Genomic DNA, 20729 nt, shown 5'->3' on the forward strand with positions numbered 1-20729 from the left:
AGCCTTGGCCTACACCTTGATTGCAGCCTTGTGAGATCCTGAGCAGAGGACCCATCAAAGCCATTCCCAAATTCCTAACCCATGGAAATTGTGAGGTAATAAATGTGTGTTGCTTTTAGCCACTAAGTTTGTGACAATTTATTATATGGCAAAGAAAACTATTAAGACCCCTTCAAGGGGATGAAATCCAGAGGCAGAGCTTTCTTGATAAACTATAACCATGAGCAGTGAATCCATGTCACTACAGTACTCCTACAGTGGCTGGCTGTGCAGTGGGCAAGTTTAATATTTCTAAGGGGAACTTCAGCGACAGCTGGACAAGGAAGGAGACTATGTGTTTGAGAGCAACTTCATTCAGATCAGCAAAAGGCAAGACCTGATAGATGTATACAACCATGTCCAAATGGTGACATGGACATTGCATCTGCCAGCCGTATTCTCTGCCACTTGCTGTCATGCTGTTGGCCTGACCAGCCACAGGCTATGAAGACTGTGCTGTTCGTGGCCAGATCATCAAAGGAAGAGGCTGCAGGCCTGCAAAGACTTCAGAGCTATCCAAGCTGCTTCTCTTGAAGTATGGGGAACAGCAGCTATGCCTGAAGCTTGCCAGTGGCCGTTTTTTTCTACCTGCAGGTTTGTATCTTTTCAGACACATGGAAGACTCCTTAGCCTATTAGAAAAAGCCCATTTATTTCCTGAGACTATCAATAAAGGGTTGTAGAAATCCCCAGGCCATCCAAGCTGGGGACACAGGTGAACATGCCTATTACTGAAGCAGAGATGGGAAAAGCTCAGCAGTACATCTCTGCTGCAACTCAGCAAGATGGGGCCAGTGGGTTTGGGGGAACATTTAAAAGCTGCAAAGCTTTCAGTGCTCCCTGTGGCTCACCTGGAAAGTGAATTTCATGTAAAAGAACCCAATCCTCAAAGGGCCACTGAAACAGGAGGGAAGGGGGCAGGGCACAACCTTTAAAAGAATGACATAGCCCGAGGACATGATGTAAACTGATTAGAACCAAATACGTCCAAGATGGCAGACAAGTCGACTTCCACTAGACCTTGAACCTCAGTATATGCTCATTGTAGCACATCAGCAAGCTAAATGACACAGCCACAGGCGCCATGACAGTTCCAAGGCCAATCATAAAGGTCAAAAAGTGAGTGGTGGCCCAATTCCTGGCAATCCCCACCCCTTCCCCAAAATAGCTGGAATACTCCTCCCACTCATTGGCCTATGAAATTACCCACCCCTAGAAAAAGTGACAACCCCATACCCTGGGGCCACTCTCATCTTCTGAAACGGCCCACAATCTGTCTGTGGAGTGTGTTTCTCTCTAAATATATCCACTTCTCACCTATCACTTTGTCTCCCTCTGAATTCTTTCTGTGCTGAGACATAAAGAACCTGAGCTTCATTAAGTCCTGAGACCAGGTGTGATTTCAGTTAAAATATGGTGGGTTCAAGTCCCAATCTGGGTTTTGGCTGGGTTCGAGTCCCAGCGTGTGGGTTCAAGTCTCAATCTGAGTTGCACAGCTTCACCACCACTTAGGGACTTGCCACATTGGAGAGGTTAGTGTGCTTTTCCAGAGTATACCTCAAGGCCCGATTTCAGACATTCCTTAGATATTAGCTGCTCTAATTGAAACCAAGCAGGACCCTGTAGGGCTCCCAGGTACAAATCCTTTCCGTGTCCCCCATTTCTCTCTTTTTTTTTTTTTTTTTGGCCGCGCCATGTGGCATGCAGGATCTTATTTCCCCAGGGATTGAACCCATGCCCCCTGCAGTGGAAGCACTGAGTCCTAACCACTGGACCTCCAGGGAATTTCCCCCCCCCAACCCCCATTTCTTGTTTGTAGGAAATAAGCGTCATTCAGCCTCCTTGACCTTTCCTGAGTTCCAAAGGGCAGGTTCAAACAGTTGCTAATCAGGGAAGAGAGGGAATACAGAAACAAGGGAGGGGCTGTCAAGAAACAATAGTGCAGCCTTGGGGCAGGGTCCTGGTTCCTCCTCAAGGAATATATAATATCTTTGAGCTCTTCTGCAGAACTAAGGCCCCCACCCAGGTGGAGAATGGCAACTTCAGGCTGAGAGCAAGATTCCTGGAGCATCACCCTGTTACCTAACCACCAACCAATCAGAAGAAAGGCACATACCCTGCAGCCCTCACCCCAAATTTTGCCTATAAAAACTTTTCCCCAAAAACTACCAGGGAGTTCAGGGTTTTTGAGTACAAGCCACCCATAATCCTTTTTTAAAAATCCATTTATTTATTTATTTTTGGCTGTGTTGGGTCTTCATTGCTGTGCACAGGCTTTCTCTAGTTGCGGCAAGCAGGGGTTACTCTTTGTTGCAGTGCACGGGCTTCTCATTGAGGTGGCTTCTCTTGTTGTGGAGCACGGGCTCTAGGCACACGGGCTCTAGGCACACGGGCTTCAGGAGTTGTGGTGCATGGGCTCAGTAGTTGTGGCTTGCAGGCTCTAGAGCTCAGGCTCAGTAGTTGTGGCGCATGGGCTTAGTTGCTCCCGGACCAGGGCTCAAACCTGTGTCCCCTGCGTTGGCAGGCGGATTCTTAACCACTGCACCACCAGGGAAGTCCCCCACCCGTTCTCCTTGCTTGGCCCTGCAATAAACCTTTCTCTACTCCAAACTGCAATGTTTATTTGGCCTCACTGTGCCTCAGGCACACAAACTTTGTTTGGTAGCATAATCTTATACGCATCTACAGCATCAGATTCTCCAATCTCTTCTTGAACACTTACTACCTCAAAGTGATCCGTTGTGATCCATTTTTTTTTAAATTAGAGAGTTCTTTCTTTGTTTGAACTGTAATCTGCCTTCCCATTGAGACAGGAAGGGGGCAGGGCACAACCTTTAAAAGAATGACAGGGCTTCCCTGGTGGCGCAGTGGTTGAGAATCTGCCTGCCAATGCAGGGGACACGGGTTCGAGCCCTGGTCTGGGAAGATCCCACATGCCACGGAGCAACTAGGCCCATGAGCCACAACTACTGAGCCTGCGCGTCTGGAGCCTGTGCTCCGCAACAAGAGAGGCCACGACAGTGAGAGGCCCACGCACCGCGATGAAGAGCGGCCCCTGCTCGCCACAACTAGAGAAAGCCCTTGCACAGAAACGAAGACCCAACACAGCCAAAAATAAATAAATAAATAAATAAATAAATAAAGTTATTTAAAAAAAAAGAATGACAGCCATTGAGGACATGACATGAACTGGTTAGAGCCAACTAGGTCCAAGATTATGGACAAGTGACTTCCAGTAGACCCGTGAGCCTCATTATACATTCATTGTAATACATTAGGTAAATGACACACCCACCAGCACCATGACAGTTCTAAGGCTAACCTAAAAGGTCCAAAAGTGGGGTGTGGCCCAACTCCTGGAAATCCCCACCCCTTCCCTAAAACAGTTGGAATAATCTTCCCACTCATTAGCCTATGAAATTACTCATGCCTATAAAAACTGACAACCCGTACCCTGGGGCCTCTCGTCTTCTGAGATGGCCCACACTCTGTCTATGGAGTGTGTATGTCCCTGAATAAACCTGCTTTCACTTCACTGTGGCTCAATCTTGAATCTTTCCTGCACTAAGCCAAGGACCCACACTTAGCGGCCCTTCCCAGGGACTCACCTGAGACCTGGCACATGACCATCCTCACGTGCCCCAACTTTGTTTTCCTGAAACACCATGACTGCCATGCCCTGCGTTTGTATTAATCACTATAACATGGGTGTGTGAACATATGCACAATCTGTTGCCTGCTATCAAAATGTAAAATGTGCATGCCCTTGACTGAGCAATCCCTACAGAAATGCTAGAACAAGTATAGAAAATAAAAGTATGTGAAGGGACTTCCCTGGTGGTCCAGTGGGTAAGACTCTGGACTCCCAATGCAGGGGGCCCAGGTTCAATCGCTGGTCGGGGAACTAGATCCCGCATGCATGCCACAACTAAGAGTTTGCATGCCACAACTAGGAGTCTGCATGCTGCAACTAAGAGTCCATGTGCTTCAACTAAGAGCCCGCATGCCGCAGCAAAGATCCCACGTGCCTCAACTAAGACCTAGAGCAGCCTAATTAATTAATTTTTTTAAAGTTTGTGAAGACGCTCACTGGGGGTATTATAATAGTGCTCTCCCTGGTCCCAGAACAGTTCAAACAAAACTAGAAAGATCATTTGACAGAGGTGCTATAGAGGGGATTCCTGCATCAAGGGGATCTTGGATTGACCTCAAAAGTTTTTCTGGTTATAAGTCTTTGATGTGCTCCGTTATAGGAAGAGGGGGGAACAGACCCTTCTGGTCTCCTGTTCTGTTTTCTCTGCCTCTATTATTTCTCTCCCCTTAAGCAGAGGGGCTCCATGGAGAAGGGGATTAGCACAAGGTCAGCATCAAGAACCATCACATAGTCCTTGAGGTGTGTGTGGCCCCTCCTCTGACTTTACTGTGGGGAAAAGAATCCAGTGTACCTCCCACAGCTTCTGTGTTTATAGACTGTCCAGTGAATTCACCCCAAGCACACTGTCTTTGTCACAAAACCTATAGGGTCTGCCAAAGGGGCAATAACAGTGTAAGCAGATAGGGTTGGGGTTGTGGGGGGGGGGGGATCCCTGGAGAAAGAGAATCAGGCCTGGCTTTCTTGATATGAGAGAAGGCATTTTTGGCCAAAACCATGACCCTGCCCCAGGACTGCACTATTGTTTCTTGACTGCTTCTCCTTTTTTTCTGCATTCCCTCCCTTCCCTGATGAGCCACTGTTTGAATCTGCCCTTTGGAACTCAGAGAAGGTCAAGGAGGCTGAATGAAGCTTATTTCCTACGAACAAGAAACATGGAAAGGATTTGTACCCAGTAGTGCCCCACAGGGTCCTGCTCTGTTTATACAAGAGTAGTAAGAAGTGGCCCCCGCTTGCCACAACTAGAGAAAGCCCTCGCACAGAAACGAAGACCCAACACAGCCAAAAATAAATTAATTAATTAATTAATAAAGAGTAGTGAGAGAGTGCAAAAATATGTCTAAATCTGAAGAACCAATCTCTTTTCCTACATACAAAATAAAAATTTAAGTGATAAAAATAATGGCTAAACTTCAGAGAAAACCAGTTTGCTGGCATAGTTAGCATGTTAAGTGGATAACCCTCTTTCCTGTACTAACTAGGTGTAAGGACTCATCTTGCTTTGTCATTCCTTGATATGAAAGGAACTGCCAAATCCTTCCCCATTTCCAACTTCATCATAAACAAAGGGGGAAGACTGCCTTTAACTTTAAATGGAAACTACCTATAGTTTTAATTGTTTGTTTTTAAGACTGAGCATGGTGTGGAACAGAGGGTAAAAAAGTTGATTCATTTGTTTCTTGAAGATTTAAATTTCTTCTTTTCTTGAAACTATATCCCATTTCCCAATAGCAATGGTTTAACTTTGTATAAGACTTTGCAGGTTTCCAAGCACTTACATGTACAGGCGGGCACCCATTCAATTCCAACAGGTTCAAATTAGTGGCTTGCCCAGTGTCATAAAATTAGTAAATAGCCGAGCTAGGTCTTGAATCTAGGTCTGTCTGGCCATAAGCCCAGTACTCTTTCCACTACAAGCAGCTAAATATCTACTGGAGTGACATCTAAGGTTGGTAATAGCAGAAATAGACTGTTAGGGTAACCCACTGTAATTACATAGGTTATTTTGGGTTTTCCTAAGTTCAGGTCCTGGGTACCAAGAGATTCGAGCTAAAAAGAGAGTTGCTATTGTTAGTGGCTCTAGTCTCCTCTGGGGTAATTGCCAAGAACTATTCACAAACCAGACTGGGCAGGAACAGGCCACGTGAGGGAGGGGGAGGGTAGCCACAAGGTTGCAGTCTCTAATTCCTTGGACTCTGAGCCAAGCTGTCCAGTCGCTTCAGCCTGAGCCAGGATGAAGAGAGCCAAGTTAGGCAGGAGTCAGGCATTCTACTCAACAAAGCTCAACAGAGGGGAGGCCAAGGAAAGTAGAATTTCAGGGCAGGTTTCTTACCAGTAAGCTGACACCAGGGAAAAGTCTGTCAAATAAAGGCAGAAAGGCAATGATTCAACCAACTTTGCATTAGGTGTTTCTCAACTAAGGGAGCAGAAGAGAGCTCTCCAGAATCCCAAATGTCCTTGGACCGTGCACCTGCTGGTACACCAGGAGGGCTGCCTTGATTCCATCTATTAAAAAATAATTCACCTGTTGATCTGTGCTGGGTCAGGCATGAAGGAAACAGTTTTCACCTATATTTTCTTTTCAGACATGTCAGAACACTGAGGCATCTCTAATCAAGTCCCTTTAGCTATTATAATCACCATCTCCAATTACACAGACCTCAAACTTCCAGCTCTACCTCTTGCTCTGACCCTCTGATGCAAAATGCTGGTCCACTGGACTTTATTTCAAACAGAGTAGTCACATATTGGAAAAGGATCAAAGGAATCATGAGATATTAGAAGATGGAGTTCAATTACTTTTTTTTTTTTTTTTTAAACTTTTTTGGGTTTATTTATTTATTTATTTATGGCTGTGTTGGATCTTCGTTTCTGTGCGAGGGCTTTCTCTAGTTGCGGCAAGCGGGGGCCACTCTTCATCGCGGTGCGCGGGCCTCTCACTATCGCGGCCTCTCTTGTTGCGGAGCACAGGCTCCAGACGCGCAGGCTCAGCAGTTGTGGCTCACGGGCCTAGATGCTCCGCGGCATGTGGGATCTTCCCAGACCAGGGCTCGAACCCGTGTCCCCTGCATTGGCAGGCAGATTCTCAACCACTGCGCCACCAGGGAAGCCCTCAATTACTTTTAAATCAATGTAAATGAGAGAAGACTTAGAAACTGAATGGTAGGAAAGAAATGATTGAAGTCATAGGCAGAAGTTCAGAAACTGTTCTTCCTGAAGTTTTCTAGGAGAGATTTGCCTCCAGCTTCCTTTAAAAACATTTTCTTCAGTTGCCAAGATTCTCAAGTCCATTGTTAGCCTATTCAGTCCCTCTGTGTTCCATGCTCCCTGCTGCCATTCCACCTAAGCAACACAAGCACGGGAGACCTCTGACTGACAATTCTGGGAAGACATGTGAGGGCTTCAGGGAAGGAAGGGTTCATAGAAAAGCAGCACAGAAAAAGTAAACATTTTACCACTAATTGAATCTTTTACCTCTCACTTTCACTGCATTCTTTACTTCTGAAATGGTCTTTTCTGCAGGACTTTATACTTTTTCCACCCTTCAGGGAACTGAAAAGTCCTTGGGGGGAAATCTGTCTTGAAACTATGTAAGCTTGAGTTTCCAAAATAAGCAAACAAAAAGAAAGAAGGGTGGAGAGAAGGGAGGGAGGGTGGGAGGGAGAGAAGGAGGGACAAGGAGAGAGAGAGAGAGAGAAGGAAAGGAGGAAAAAGAAGAAAAGAAAAAGGAAGGAAGGAGGAAGGGAGGGAGGGAGGGAGGGAAGGAAGTAAGGAATGAAGGAAGGAGGGAGGAAAGGAGGGAGGGAGGGAAGGAGAAAGAAAAAGGAAAAAGAGAAAGAGGGAGGGAGGGAGCAGGGAGTTGGGGAGAGTGGGGGAGAGAGAGAGAGAAAGAAAGGAGAGAAAATTTGACAGACACCTTATACACATTATCCTGACCTGTTTACATCACATGCTGTTGACATTTGGGCCAGAAGCAACTGTGAGAAGAATGATGCAACCTCAGATGTTAGGACACCAGGGCTGCAGCCAAAGAATTCTTACAGCATACATGGAGGCTAGCCAGACTTCAGCTTTATTCCATGCTGAATTCTCCCTTGCCAGTTCTAAAATCCACAGGACTCTAATTGACTCTTCCACGGCTTGACTGCCATGTTGATCACAATCTTCCAGTTTACATTTTGGGGGAAGTGAGACGAGTAATTAGAGAAATAGACCAATTAAGGAATTTGGGGCCACAATATTGAAATAATTTACGTGAGATTGAAATAAAGAACTTTCTTGAATTCTTCAATGATCACAAAGCAAATATCCTACTTAATTAAGTCATAATTATTGGCTGTATTTTAATCAAGTTTACTTTGTAACTGTATAAATAAAGCCTTTTTTGCATTTTTATACCTCTTATAATGAAAAATTTCAAGTATATCAAAAAGTATAATAGTATAATGAACACCAATATATCCAAACCCTATATTCAGTGTTAATATTTTTCCATATTTTCTCCATCTATTTGTCTGCTAGAAATTTTTAAGTGAATCTTAAATAATATTTTACTTTCCTCTAATTACTTTAGTATTCATCTCTAAAAAATGAGAACATTTTTCTCTACTATAATACCTTAAGTTGTACATAACAAAATTAACATTAATTCCTTAATATCAGCCCATACCATAGTCAAACTTTCCCAACTGTTTCCAAAATACCAAGATTGTAGCAAGTCAAGATCCAATCAAAGTCCACAACTTACATGGAATTGCTGTCTCTTAGTCTCTTAATTTGCTTTTAATCTAGAGAAATCCTGACTCTTCATTTTTTTTCATGATGTTTACTTGTGAAAGAATCTTGGACAGTTGTCCACTCTTCCAGTGTATTTTTTTTTAAAGGGAGATTTCTTTTTTTAATAATTTTTTTTAATATGAATGGCTGGATTTTATTTATTTATTTATTTATTTTATTTTTTTGGCTGTGTTGGGTCTTCATTTCTATGTGAGGGCTTTCTCCAGTTGTGGCAAGCGGGGGCCACTCTTCATCGCGGTGCGCGGGCTTTTCACTGTCGCGGCCTCTCTTGTCACGGAGCACAGGCTCCAGACGCGCAGGCTCAGTGGTTGTGGCTCACGGGCCTAGTCGCTCCGCAGCATGTGGGATCCTCCCAGACCAGGGCTCGAACCCGTGTCCCCTGCATTGGCAGACAGATTCTCAACCACTGCGCCACCAGGGAAGCCCCCAGTGTATTTTTAATCATTGATTATTCTGTCTTTTAAAATCATTGAATAAAGACATGATATTAAATGTACTTTCTTCAATATTCACTGACAATAAGTCTATTTTTTGTTACCTTTTTATTTTTTATTTTTTAATTTTGTTTTATTTTGGGCTGCCTTGGGTCTTCGTTCCTGCACGCGGGCTTTCTCTAGGTGCGGCAAGCGGGGTCTACTCTTGGTTGTGGTGCGAGAGCTTCTTATTGCAGTGGCTTCTCTTGTTGTGAAGTGCGGGCTCTAGGCATCTGAGCTTCAGTAGTTGCAGAATGTGGACTCAGTAGTTGTGGCTCACAGGCTCTAGAGCGCAGGCTCAGTAGTTGTGGCACACGGGCTCAGTTGCTCCGTGGCATGTGGGATCTTCCCGGACCAGGGATCGAACCTGTGTCTCCTGCATTGGCAGGCAGATTCTTAACCACTGCACCACCAGGGAAGTCCCGACAATAAGTCTTAAAGTAAGTAAAACAAGGAATATCAAATTTTGACCTTATAACAATGAATCCTGTGCCATCTATTTTAGTTGGCACTCTTTTCATTGCAAATAGCAGAAACCAACTTTGACCAGATTAAATTACATGGGGAATTTAATTGAAATTTATTAGTTATGAATTGTATTTTCCTGCATATAATAAAAAAACCGCAGAATAAAAATAGCTTAAGTAAGATGGAAGTCTGTAAAGGAAGTCTAGAGGAAGGCAGTCCAGGTCTGGCATGGCAGATTAATAGCAGGGGCCCACACTATCTCTCTGTTGCAGGGAAAAGATGGGGTCATGTCCAAGTGAAACAGGAGGGAAGGGGGCAAGAAACAAACTTTAAAAGAATGACAGAGCCTGAGACAGCAGAAGCAAGAAGAACTACAGTTCTGCAGCCTGTGGAAGGAAAACCACATCACAGAAAGACAGACAAAATAAAAAGGCAGAGGACTTTGTACCAGATGAAGGAACAAGATAAAACCCCAGAAAAACAACTAAATGAAGTGGAGAAAGGCAACCGTCCAGAAAAAGAATTCAGTATAGTGATACTGAAGGTGGTCCAGAACCTCGGAAAAAGATTGGAGGCAAAGACCGAGAAGATGCAAGAAGTGTTTAACAAAGACCTGGAAGAATTAAAGAACAAACACCTAGAAGAATTAAAGAACAAACAAACAGAGATGAACAGTACAATAACTGAAATGAAAAATACACTAGAAGGATTCAATAACAGAATAACTGAGGCAGAAGAATGGATAAGTGACCTGGAAGACAGAAGGTGGAATTCGCTGCCGCAAAACAGAATAAAGAAAAAACAATGAAAAGAAATGAAGACAGCCTAAGAGACCTCTGGGACAACATTAAACACAACAACGTTCACATTATATAGCCAAAGCAATCTTGAGAACGAAAAATGGAGCTGGAGGAATCAGGCTCCCTGACTTCAGACTATATTACAAAGCTACAGTGATCAAGACAGTTTGGTACTGCCACAAAAACAGAAATATAGATCAATGGAACAGGATAGAAAGCCCAGAGATAAACCCACGCACATATGGTCACCTTATCTTTGATAAAGGAGGCAAGCATATACAGTGGAGAAAAGACAGCCTCTACAATAAGTGGTGCTGGGAAAATTGGACAGGTACATGTAAAAGTATGAAATGAGAACACTCCCTAACACCATACACAAAAATAAACTCAAAATGGATTAAAGACCTAAGTGTAAAGCCAGACACTATCAAACTCTTAGAGGAAAACATAGGCAGAACACTCTATGACATAAATCGCAGCAAGATCCTTTTTGACCCAGCTCCTAGAGAAATGGAAATAAAAACACAAATAAACAAATGGGACCTAATGAAACTTAAAAGCTTTTGCACAGCAAAGGAAACCATAAGCAAGACCAAAAGACAACCCTCAGAATGGGAGAAAATATTTGCAAATGAAGCAACTGACAAAGGATTAATCTCCAAGATTTACAAGCAGCTCATGCAGCTCAATAACAAAAAAACAAACAACCCAATCCAAAAATGGGCAGAAGACCTAAATAGACATTTCTCCAAAGAAGATATACAGATGGCCAACAGACACATGAAAGAATGCTCAACATCCTTAATCATTAGAGAAATGCAAATCAAAACTACAATGAGGTATCATCTCACACCGGTCAGAATGGCCATCATCAAAAAATCTACAAACAATAAATGCTGGAAAGGGTGTGGAGAAAAGGGAACCCTCTTGCACTGTTGGTGGGAATGTAAATTGATACAGCCACTATGGAGAACAGTATGGAGGTTCCTTAAAAAACTAAAAATAGAACTACCATACGACCCAGTAATCCCACTACTGGGCATATACCCTGAGAAAACCATAATTCAAAAAGAGTCATGTACCAAAATGTTCATTGCAGCTCTTTTTACAATAGCCAGGACATGGAAGCAACCTAAGTGTCCATCATCGGATGAATGGATAAAGAAGATGTGGCACATATATACAATGGAATATTACTCAGCCATAAAAAGAAATGAAATGGAGGTATTTGTAATGAGGTGGATGGAGTGAGAGTCTGTCCTACAGAGTGAAGTAAGTCAGAAAGAGAAAAACAAATACAGCATGCTAACACATATATATGGAATCTAAGGAAAAAAAAAAAAAGGTCATGAAGAACCTAGTGGCAAGATGGGAATAAAGACACAGACCTACTAAAGAATGGACTTGAGGATATGGGGAGGGGGAGGAGTGAGATGTGACAGGGTGAGAGAGTGTCATGGACATATATACACTACCAAATGTAAAATAGATAGCTAGTGGGAAGCAGCCGCATAGCACAGGGAGATCAGCTCGGTGCTTTGTGACCACCTAGAGGGGTGGGATAGGGAGGGTGGGAGGGAGGGAGATGCAAGAGGGAAGAGATATGGGAACATATGTATATGTATAACTGATTCACTTTGTTATAAAGCAGAAACTAACACACCATTGTAAAGCAATTATACTTCAATTAAGATGTTAAAAAAAATAAAAAATAAATTAAAAAAAACATTCACATTATAGGGGTCCCAGAAGAAGAAGAGATAGAGAAAGGACCCGAGAATATATGTGAAGAGATTATAGTCGAAAACTTCCCTAACATGGGAAAGGAAATAGCCACCCAAATCCAGGAAGCTCAGAGAGTCTCAGGCAGGATAAACCCAAGGAGAAACATGCTGAGACACATAATAATCAAACTGGCAAAAATTAAAGACAAAGAAAAATTACTGAAAGCAGCAAGGGAAAAATGACAAATAACATACAAGGGAACTTCCATAAGGTTAACAGCTGATTTCTCAGCAGAAAATCTACAAGCCAGAAGGGAGTGGCATGATATACTTAAAGTGATGAAAGGGAAGAACCTACAACCAAGATTACTCTACCCAGCAAGGATCTCATTCAGATTCCATGGAAAAATCAAAAGTTTTACAGACAAGCAAAAGCTAAGAGGATTCAGCACCACCAAACCAGCTCTACAACAAATGCTAAAGGAACTTCTCTAAGTGGGAAACACAAGAGAAGAAGAGGACCTACAAAAACAAACCCAAAACAATTAAGAAAATGGTCATAGGAACATACATATCGATAATTACCTTAAACGTGAATGGATTAAATGTTCCAACCAAAAGACACAGGCTCACTGAATGGATACAAAAACAAGACCCATATATATGCTGTCTACAAGAGACACACTTCAGACCTGAGGACACATACAGACTGAAAGTGAAGGGATGGAGAAAGATATTCCATGCAAATGGAAATCAAGAGAAAGCTGGAGTAGCAATACTCATATCAGATAAAATAGACTTTAAAATAAAGAATGTTACAAGAGACAAGGAAGGACACTACATAATGATCAAGGGATCAATCCAAGAAGAAGATATAACAATTATAAATATATATGTACCCAACATAGGAGCACCTCAATACATAAGGCAACTGCTAACAGCTATAAAAGAGGAAATTGACAGTAACACAATAATAGTGCAGAACTTTAACACCTCACTTACACCAATGGACAGATCATCCAAACAGAAAATTAATAAGGAAACACAAGCTTTAAATGACACAATAGACCAGATAGATTTAATTGATATTTACAGCACATTCTACCCAAAAACAGCAGATTACACTTTCTTCTCAAGTGCACATGGATCATTCTCCAGGATAGATCACATCTTGGGTCACAAATCAAGCCTCAGTAAATTTAAGAAAATTGAAATCATATCAAGCATCTTTTCCGACCACAACAGTATGAGATTAGAAATCAATTACAGGGGGAAAAAATGTAAAAACCACAAACACATGGAGGCTAAACAATACATTACTAAATAACCAAGAGATCACTGAAGAAATCAAAGAGGAAATCAAAAAATACCTAGAGACAAATGACAATGAGAACACGACAATCCAAAACCTATGGGATGCAGCAAAAGCAGTTCTAAGAGAGAAGTTTATAGCAATACAAGCCTAACTCCAGAACCAAGAAAAATCTCAAATAAACAATCTAACCTTACACCTAAAGGAACTAGAGAAAGAAGAACAAGCAAAACCCAAAGTTAGCAGAAGGAAAGAAATCATAAAGATCAGAGCGGAAATAAATGAAATAGAAACAAAAAAAACAATAGCAAAGATCAATAAAACTACAAGCTAGTACTTTGAGAAGTAAACAAAATTGATAAATCTTTAACCAGACTCATCAAGGAAAAGAGGGAGAGGACTCAAAGCAATAAAATTAGAAATGAAAAAGGAGAAGTTACAATGGACACCAGAGAAATACAAAGCATCATAAGAGACTACTACAAGCAACTCTATGCCAATAAAATGGACAACCTGGAAGAAATGGACAAATTCTTAGAAAGGTATAACTTCCCAAGACTGAACGAGGAAGAACTAGAAAATATGAACAGACAAATCACAAGTAAAGAAATTGAAACTCTGATTAAAAATCATCCAACAAACTAAAGTCCAGGACCAGATGGCTTCACAGGTGAATCCTATCAAACATTTAAAGAAGAGCTAACACCCATCCTTCTCAAACTCTTCCAAAAAAACTGCAGAGGAAGGAACACTCCCAAACTCATTCTATGAGGCCACCATCACCCTGATACCAAAACCAGACAAAGATACTACAAAAAAAGAAAATTACAGACCAATATCACTGATGAATACAGATGTAAAATTCCTCAACAAAATGCTAGCAAACGGAATCCAACAACACATTAAAAGGATCATACACCATGATCAAGTGGGATTTATCCCAGGGATGCAAGGATTCTTCACTATACGCAAATCAATCAGTGTGATACACCATATCAACAAATTGAAGAAGAAAAACCATATGATCATCTTAATAGATGCAGAAAAAACTTTTGACAAAATTCAACACCCATTTATGATAAAAACTCTCCAGAAAGTGGGCATAGAGGGAACCTACCTCAACATAATAAAGGCCATATACAACAAACCCACAGCAAACATCTCTTTCAATGGTGAAAAACTGAAAGCATTTCCTCTAAGATCAGGAACAACACAAGGATGTCCACTCTCACCACTATTATTCAACACAGTTTTGGAAGTCCTAGCCATGGTAATCAGAGAAGAAAAAGAAATAAAAGGAATACAAATTGGAAAAGAAGAAGTAAAACTGTCACTGTTTGCAGATGACATGATACTATACATAGAGAATCCTAAAGATGCCACCAGAAAACTACTAGAGCTAATCCATGAATTTGGTCAAGTTGCAGGCTACAAAATTAACGCACAGAAATCTCTTGCATTCCTATACACTAACAATGAAAGATCAGAAAGAGAAATTAAGGAAACAATCCCATTCACCATTGCAACAAAAAGAATAAAATACGTAGGAATAAACCTACCTAAGGAGGTAAAAGACCTGTACTCAGAAAACTATAAGACACTGATGAAAGAAATCAAAGATGACACAAACAGATGGAGAGATATATCATGTTCTTGGATTGGAACAATCAATATTGTGAAAATGACTATACTACCCAAAGCAATCTACAGATTCAGTGCAATCCCTATCAAATTACCAATGGCATTTTTTTACAGAACTAGAACAAAAAATCTTAAAATTTTATGGAGACACAAAAGATTCCAAATAGCCAAAGCAGTCTTGAGGGAAAAAAACGGAGCTGGAGGAATCAGACTCCCTGACTTCAGATTATACTACAAAGCTGCAGTAATCAAGACAATATGGTACTGGCACAAAAACAGAAACATACATCAATGGAACAGGATTGGAAGCTCAGAGATAAACCCACGCACCTATGGTCAACTAATCTATGACAAAGGAGGCAAGGATATACAGTAGAGAAAAGACAGTCTCTTCAATAACTGGTGCTGGGAAAACTGGACAGCTACATGTAAAAGAATGGAATTAGAACACTCCCTAACACCATACACAAAAATAAACTCAAAATGGACTAGAGACCTAAATGTAAAACCAGACACTATAAAACTCTTAGAGGAAAACATAGGAAGAACACTCAATGACATAAATCACAGCAAGAACTTTTTTGATCCACCTCCTAGAGTAATAGCAAGAACTTTTTTGATCCACCTCCTAGAGTAATGGAAATAAAAACAAAAATAAACAAATGGGACCTAATGAAACTTAAAAGCTTTTCATAAGCGAAGGAAACTACAAATAAGGCGAAAAGACAACACTCAGAATGGGAGAAAATATTTGCAAAAGAATCAACGGACAAAGGATTAATCTCCAAAATATATAAACAGCTCATGCAGCTCAATATTAAAAAACAAAAAACCCAACCCAAAAATGGGCAGAAGACCTAAATAGACATTTCTCCAAAGAAGTCATACAGATGGCCAAGAAGCACATGAAAAGCTGCTCAACATCATTAATTATTAGAGAAATGCAAATCAAAACTACAATGAGGTATCCCCTCACACCAGTTAGAATGGGCATCATCAGAAAATGAACAAACAACAAATGCTGGAGAGCGTGTGGAGAAAAGGGAACCCTCTTGCACTGTTGGTGGGAATGTAAATTGATACAGCCACTATGGAGAACAGTATGGAGGTTCCTTAAAAAACTAAAAATAGAATTACCATATGACCCAGCAATCCCACTACCGGGCACATAGCCAGAGAAAATCATAATTCAAAAAGACACGTGCACCCCAGTGTTCACTGCAGCACTATTTACAATACCCAGCTCATGGAAGCAACCTAAATGCCCATCGACAGACGAATGGATAAAGAAGATGTGGTACATTTATACAATGGAATATTACTCAGCCATAAAAAGGAATGAAACTGGGTCATTTGTAGAGATGTGGATGGATCTAGAGACTGTCATACAGAGTGAAGTAAGCCAGAAAGAGAAAAGCAAATATCGTATATTAATACATATATGTGGAACCTAGAAAAATGGTACTGATGAACTGGTTTGCAGGGCAGAAATAGAGACACAGATGTAAAGAACAAATGTATGCACACCAAGGGGGGAAAGTGGCGGGGGTGGTGGTGGTGGTGGGATGAATTGGGAGATTGGGATTGACATCTATACACTAATATGTATAAAATAGATAACTAATAACCTGCTGTATAAAAAAATTTAATTAAATTAATAAATTAAAAAAAAATAGAAATGCTGTAAAAGATGTATCATGTGTGACCTGCCCATACATCTATTCTATCCTCAAGAGGGCCCAGAAGACAAAAACGCATTGGGGAGTAGAGTACCAGCATCTCCAAAAAGCAATTTCATGAGTGATTTCCATAAATCAATGATGCAATTGGATGCAGTTTAAATGGGACCCTTGATTTTAATGGAAAAGGAAAGATACCAGAGTAGAAGGAGTTGATTTCAGGCACTTAACAAAAGCAAGATAATCATGGTAGTTACAATAGACTGCAGGGCTGGAGTGGTAATCAGGGGTCTGACCTGATTTGGTGGAGACTAATTGATTTTGTTGCCCATCAACATCAACTCTCTCTGTTCTCTCTAATGAAGACTGCATTTTCAGCCTCCTTTCGGCTCTGTGTGGTTATATGACTAGCTTGTGGCCAGTGAGATGTGTGAAGAAAGAAGAGAAGTAGGCAATTTCCAGGGTGTGTTTTTTATTTATTCATTTATTTATTTTTAAATAAATTTATTTATTTATTAAAAGAAAAAAAGAATGACAGAGCCCAAGGACACGACATAAACTGATTAGAACCAAATAGGCCCACGATGGCGGACGAGTTGACTTTCACTAGACCTTTAGCCTCAGTATATGCTCATTGTAACACATCAGCAAGTTAAATGACACATCCACCGGCACCATGACAGTTCTGAGGCCGACCATCAAAGATCAAAGAGTGGGCGGTGGCCCAATGCCTGGAAATCTCTGCTCCTTCCCCAAAATAGCTGGAATACTCCTCCCACTCATTAGCCTATGAAATTACCCACCCCTATAAAAACTGACAACCCCATACCCTGGTGCCTTTCTCACTTTCCGAGATGGTGCACACTCTGTGGAGTATGTTGCTCTCTAAATAATCCACGGGCTTCCCTGGTGGCATAGTGGTTAAAAATCTGCCTGCTAATGCAGGGGACATGGGTTTGAGCCCTGGTCCAGTAAGATCCCACATGCCTCAGAGCAACTAAGTCCGTGCGCCACAACTACTGAGCCTGCGCTCTAGAGCCTGCATGCCACAACTAATGGAGCCCACACGCCTAGAGCCCGAGCTCCGCAACAAGAGAAGCCACCACAATGAGCAGTCCACGCACCGTGACAAAGAGTAGCCCCCACTTGCCGCAACTAGAGAAAGCCCGTGTGCAGCAATATAGACCCAACGCAGCCAAAAATAAATAAATTTATTTTAAAAAAGCACATATCCTAAAAATAAATAAATAAATAAATAATCCACTTCTTACCTATCACTTTGTCTCTCACTGAATTCTTTCTGGGATGAGACGTCAAGAACCTGAGCTTCATTAAGTCCTGAAACCAGATGTGTGATCACAGTTAAAAGACCGTGTGTTTTGGCAGGGTTTGAGTCCCGGCCACTTGGGTTCAACTCCTAATCTGGGTTTAGGCTGGGTTTGAGTCCTGGCACATGGGTTTGAGTCCCAATCTGAGGTACATGGTTTCACCAGGACTTGAGTGAGTCCCTAGAACTGGCCACCAAGTGTGGATCTTTGGCTTCTTGCAGGAAAGAATTCAAGAGCAAGCCATAGTAAAGTGAAAGCAGTTTATTTAGAGAGATACACATTCCATAGATAGAATGTGGTCTGTCTCAGAGAGTGAGAGTGGCCCTGGGAGAAACACATCCCATAAACAGACTGGCATCAGTTACCCTCCTACCTCTTCCTTTGCTTCTATAATCAGTGTACTTGGAAGAAGTAGTACATCCTTAGGGACCATTCTCGTTTACAACCTACACCTCTCCTCCTTTTATATGGAACTCAGGGCACAGTTTGTTGTTGTTGCAGTTGTTCTTTGTTTTTCAGTGCTAAAATTCAAAACAAGTGGCCAAATGCATTTTGTATTTGTCTAGTTTTTTTTTTTTTAACTTTTTTTGGCGGGGGGGTATTTATTTATTTACTTATGGCTGTGTTGGGTCTTCGTTTCTGTGCGAGGGCTTTCTCTAGTTGCGGCAAGCGGGGGCCACTCTTCATCGTGGTGCGCGGGCCTCTCATTATCGCAACCTCTCTTGTTGCGGAGCACAGGCTCCAGACGCGCAGGCTCAGTATTTGTGGCTCACGGGCCTAGTTGCTCTGCGGCATGTGGGATCTTCCCAGACCAGGGCTCGAACCCGTGTCCCCTGCATTAGCAGGCAGATTCTCAACCACTGCGCCACCAGGGAAGCCCTATTTGTCTAGTTTTTACGTGAGCATAAATGAAATCTTTCCACACATGCTGATGGAAACCAATTTTTGTAACATCTTTATTGGAGTATAATTTTTTACAATGTTGTGTTACTTTCTACTGTATAACAAAGTGAATCAGCTATATGTATACATATATCCCCATATCCCCTCCCTCTTGCATCTCCCTCCCACCCTCCCTATTCCACCCCTCTAGGTGGTCACAAAGCACCAAACTAATCTCCCTGTAATATGCAGCTGCTTCTCACTGGCTATCTATTTTACATTTGGTAGTGTATATATGTCAATGCTACTCTCTCACTTCGTCCCAGCTTACCCTTCCCCCGCTCCGTGTCCTAAGTCCATTCTCTACATCTGCATCTTTATTCCTGTCCTGCCCCTAGGTTCTTAAGAACCTTTTTTTTTTTTTAGATTCCATGTATATGTGTTAGCATACGGTATTTGTTTTTCTCTTTCTGACTTACTTCACTCTGTAGGACAGACTCTAGGTCCATACACCTCACTACAAATAACTCAGTTTCATTTCTTTTTATGGCTGGGTAATATTCCATTGTATATATGTGTCACCTCTCGTTTATCCATTCATCTGTCGATGGACACTTAGGTTGCTTCCACATCCTGGCTATTGTAAATAGTGCTGCAATGAACATTGTGGTACATGACTCTCTTTCAATTATGGTTTTCTCAGGGTATATGCCCAGTAGTGGGATTGCTGGGTCATATGTCAGTTCTATTTTTAGTCTTTTAAGGAACCTCCATACTGTTCTCCATAGTGGCTGTATCAGTTTACATTCCCACCAACAGTGCAAGAGGGTTCCCTTTTCTCCACACCCTCTCCAGCATTTATTGTTTGTAGATTTTTTGATGATGGCCATTCTGACCGGTGTGAGGTGATACCTCATTGTAGTTTTGATTTGCATTTCTCTAATGAGCATCCTTTCATGTGTTTGTTGGCAATCTGTATATCTTCTTTGGAGAAATGTCTATTTAGGTCTTCTGCCCATTTTTGGATTGGGTTGTTTGTTTTTTTGTTATTGAGCTGCATGAGCTGCTTATAAATCTTGGAGATTAATCCTTTGTCAGTTGCTTCATTTGCAAATATTTTCTCCCATTCTGAGGGTTGTCTTTTGGTCTTGTTTATGGTTTCCTTTGCTGTGTGAAAGCTTTTAAGTTTCATTAGGTCCCATTTGTTTATTTTTGTTTTTATTTCCATTTCTCTAGGAGCTGGGTCAAAAAGGATCTTGCTGCGATTTATGTCATAAGAGTGTTCTGCCTATGTTTTCCTCTAAGAGTTTGATAGTGTCTGGCCTTACATTTAGGTCTTTAATCCATTTTGAGTTTATTTTTGTGTATGGTGTTAGGAAGTGTTCTAATTTCATTCTTTTACATGTAGCTGTCCAGTTTTCCCAGCACCACATATTGAAGAGGCTGTCTTTTCTCCATTGTATATTCTTGCCTCCTTTGTCAAAGATAAGGTGACCATATGTGTATGGGTCTATCTCTGGGCTTTCTATCCTGTTCCATTGATCCATATTTCTGTTTTTGTGCCAGTACCATACTGTCTTGATTACTGTAGCTTTGTAGTATAGTCTGAAGTCAGGGAGCTTGATTCCTCCAGGTCCATTTTTCTTTCTCAAGATTGCTTTGGCTATTTGGGGTCTTTTGTCTTTCCATACAAATTGTGAATTTTTTTGTTCTAGTTCTGTGGAAAATGCCATTGGTAGTTTGATAGGGATGGCACTGAATCTGTAGATCAGTGCACAATTTTGAATTAATTATAATCCTTGATTCACGTCCAACTGTCATCAATAGTCCATGTATGGCACTTTTATTTATTTGTAGCTAATTTATTTATAATATAATTAATGCCCATGAACCTACCACTACTCCAAAACAAAACTAATATGAACATTCTTGTAC

The sequence above is a fragment of the Balaenoptera musculus genome, chromosome 16 (genome assembly GCF_009873245.2).
Source record: "Balaenoptera musculus isolate JJ_BM4_2016_0621 chromosome 16, mBalMus1.pri.v3, whole genome shotgun sequence".
Lineage (NCBI taxonomy): Eukaryota > Metazoa > Chordata > Mammalia > Artiodactyla > Balaenopteridae > Balaenoptera > Balaenoptera musculus.